General features: G+C 51.8%; 1 pseudogene; it reads right to left on the bottom strand.

The window, feature by feature from the left end:
• Positions 1-727: 727 nt before the first annotated feature.
• On the bottom strand, positions 728-1760 carry LOC101318871 (sharpin-like; annotated as a pseudogene).
• Between the last annotated feature and the right edge of the window lie 951 nt (positions 1761-2711).

Raw genomic sequence — 2711 nt, 5'->3', positions numbered from 1 at the left:
CCAGGGAAGCCGATGTGGCTCTTTTTAAGCCTACGTTCCTTCTTTGTGATTCTCTAAATCATGACCCGGCACACAATGGCAACTGGGTTTTCGTCTCCGAAAGTGGATGAAGAGTCAGCAGTGTGGAGATGCAGGGCCCGTATACGTCTAGATCATCCTTATGTATATTGCCTCTCGTTTCTTTCTCTCTCTTTTTTATTTTCTTATAAAAATGTGGGAGTAGGTATTTATGTTTAGGTTGAACTATACGAAATCTCCATTTTCATACATTAAAAAAGGAGAGAGTATTGGTGATTTCCTATAGCTAATCCTAATCTTTTCTGTATCTTCTCTTTCTCCCCGCCCCCTTCTCTCTCTGTCTCAATCTCTTTCCATGGCTCTATTCTCTTATTTTCTTGCCTTTGCAATCACATGTGTATTACCCAGAATACCAGCTCTGAAGGTCAATAGATAGTACCAGGAAAAATTAAGAAAAAGAAGAGGTTTCAAATTTCAGTAAGTGTTAATTTGAAAACCCATTGATGCACTTCGTATATCTGGAGGGGAGGTTCTGTGTGGTCCAGCCGAAGCAATGGCCTGTGAAATTCTTGATCCTGCAGAATGGACCAGTCCTGATGAGAATGTGAATTTGTTTGTGTCACCTTTTTTTTTTTTGCTCAGAAGTTCATTTAATGACTCCAGCTCGCCGCCCCTCCCCTGCAACTCCTGCTTTGTCTCCCGTGAGTGGTCAGCAGAGGTTCCCTGAGAGGTTCAGCAGGGGCTCTAGGGACCTTGGGCTTGGAAGGGAAGGGCCATCGTCTCTCCTTGTGGCCTTTGGTAGCTGCTGGGTGGAGGCTGTGGGACGGGGTTCCCAAGCCCAGGGCCTCTGGGTGCTGCACATCTCACAGCCGGGTCAGCTTTGGGGCACTAGTGAAGGTGCAGGAAGGGCAGGGCCAGCTGTGCTGAAGGGCGTTGGGGAGGCTGGAGCCAGCTGGCTGAGGGGCTTGGGGCAGCCCCAGTGACTAAGGAAAAAGGCGGCCTAGTTCCTCATCCATCTTCTGCGGGCGCTGAGGATTGTGTCCTGGGGCTTCTCGGGGGGGCTGAGAGTCCCGGTCCCGCTCGCCCCCATAGAAAGCAAGGCTGTATCCAGGGACACACAGGCACCTCCCGATGACCCAGCGCTGCACAGCCGGTGGGAAGCCGAACTCCGAGAATATCTGCTCCTGGAGGGCCCCAATGGTGCAGTGGGGGTGGACCGGCAGCGAGACATGGGCAGAGGATGCAGCATCTTCAGCTGTGCCGTGTAGTCTGATGGGGCCGGGAGGGAAGCAGGCCTCCTGCAGCTGGATGCTGAGGGCCACATGATGCTGGGCCAGGATGGCTGCCGCTTGGGCTGCCCGCTTCTCATCCCCACCCTCTCTGGCCCGGGTCAGGTGCCCTGCTAGTTCCTCATTCTGTCCTTCCACGGTGGCACCTCGGACCAGGGCTGCCCACCGCTAAGCTTCCTGAGGGTTGGCGAAGTGCAGGCTGAGAGTCCCAGGCCCTCCTGGTGGAGGCTGCAGCTCATGCTGGATGGGGCCTCGGACGGTGTAGGAGACTGACTCCCAGGGCCGCTCCAAACTGACCGCCCCGGGCCCCGCACCAAGCAGCTCCAGCTGGAAGCGCCCTGGTCGCTCGTCCCACCCCGCGCCCAACGGCCTCACCGCGGCAAGCACGGCCAGGAGCACCGCGGCCCAGCCGGGGTCCGAGGCCGCAGCTGCGTCGCTCACCGGCGGCGCCATCTCCGGTCCAGCCCCGGCCCGGCCCCACGATCCCGCTTCCGTGCCCTCCGGCCACTCTGTGTCACCATTTTGGCGTGTGAATAGTGCTGCTTTTTTCATTATTTGGGCTTTTAGATTCAAGAGGGCTTTTCTGGATATGGGGATATAGTGTTAGAGGGATTGCTAAAAGAGTCGTGACCTTAAGACCAAAAATCTCTACGTATGTACTGACAAATAAAGCAAACCGGGCTGGACAGGCTTTGCCGTATGGTCCCACTGATGATCCAGGTGCCTGGTATCTAGTTTCCCATCAAAGTTTGCCTTCTGAATGAGCTCTCTGGCCCTTGCAGCATCTTTGCAAGCTGCTTTAAGTGGATCCTGTTGACTGTCCTTACCCTGCTTGCCAACCTCACTTTTGTTTCCTGGATCACAAATGGAATTTGTCACCTTCTCATGGATAATACACCTCAAGTAACAACACCTTTGTTCCTCTGTGCATAACATGCTTTCTTTCTCTTTCATTTTTAAAGATGCAACAGTTTTGAGCAAAGGCAAAGGCTTGTGGAAAGGAGCCATTAGAACAGCGACGTCACATAGAAGTATGGGAGTTAATAGGGCACAGGTCCTTAAGAAGGTGAGCAGAAACATGGCCCGATTTCAATACTTTAGATACGATGTGTGACAAGTGCAAAGAAGAGCAGAAATGTCACTGTCACATTTTCTTCTTGTCAGAATCATTTGGGATTATGGGGATTATAGTCAGAACTGCAGTTTTGAGAACCCTGCAATGTTTTTGATTCATCTTTCCTTTTTGAATCTCATACTATGGAATCATGTCAGTCTTCTACTCAAATCTTATTAGGGTCAATAAATTCAAACCAGTGGTTATTTATTTAGCACATACTTCATGTTCAGTGTGTAGTAGGTGGTGTGAGGGTTGCCACACAAGACATGATTCTGCTCTTGAGGGAT

The sequence above is a fragment of the Tursiops truncatus genome, chromosome X, assembly GCF_011762595.2.
Source record: "Tursiops truncatus isolate mTurTru1 chromosome X, mTurTru1.mat.Y, whole genome shotgun sequence".
NCBI lineage: Eukaryota > Metazoa > Chordata > Mammalia > Artiodactyla > Delphinidae > Tursiops > Tursiops truncatus.
This window is presented reverse-complemented; position numbering and strand designations above follow the sequence as displayed.